We start from the raw sequence: 990 nt of genomic DNA, 5'->3' as shown, positions 1-990 counted from the left end.
ACACACACACACACACACACACACACACACACACACACACACACACACACACACACACACACACACACACACACACACACACACACACACAGCACCAGCATGAAGCCTCTGTCCTGTTTCACACCTCTGTGTTGACCCAGGAGGGAGATGGAGAGCCATGAACAGGCTGGTCCATCTGCTCAGAACAGTCACACACACACACACACACACACACACACACACACACACACACACACACACACACACACACACACACACACACACACACACACACACACACACACACACATGTTGTGACACCCTGGTTTGCAGCACGTCCACACATTAGCTGCTCCATCAGGCCTAACACCTTAACTTTTTTTCCTGTGCATGTGAGCAGCAGCTGTGTACTCTGTGGGTTCAGGTGTGCTTCTCCCTCAGCCATGTGTGCATCCGCCTGTCTGGGTGAATCTCTCCCGATGGTGCGCACACATGAATGAAAAGGAGACAACAGTTTGATTATCAGCTAAAAGACACGCTTCAATGTGGCTACGTCCACAGACTCCACACCAATATGTTTAAAATAAATATTGTTTGTTGGGAAAAATGTGACGAATAAAGGAAGAAATTATTTGTTTCATAGATCCAGTGGTGTTTAGTAACTAAGTACATTTACTAAGGTACTACTTTATTGAGTATCTGCTTTGCACTACTCCTCTACAGTTCAGAGTTAGATGGTGTACTTCTCCTCCACTTCATGTATTTAATCCCTTTAGTTACTTTACAGATGTGGATGAATGATGTGAAATCTAATCAAGTGTTAAATCAGACTTTAGTTCCACCTGGAGTAAATCCACAAGCTACCCTGCAGTATACAAAGTCATTCAAACTAGCTGCACCTTTACCAGCTTTGAGAACACTTTCATGATCAGTCATTATAACAATGTCATATCTATATCTGAATGACCAATCGTATAATCGTATAGCATACATATACGAGTATACAGTTTA

The sequence above is a fragment of the Notothenia coriiceps genome, unplaced genomic scaffold, assembly GCF_000735185.1.
Source record: "Notothenia coriiceps isolate Sejong01 unplaced genomic scaffold, NC01 NC01_scaffold00036401, whole genome shotgun sequence".
Taxonomy (NCBI): domain Eukaryota; kingdom Metazoa; phylum Chordata; class Actinopteri; order Perciformes; family Nototheniidae; genus Notothenia; species Notothenia coriiceps.
Note: the sequence above shows the minus strand (reverse complement) of the source record.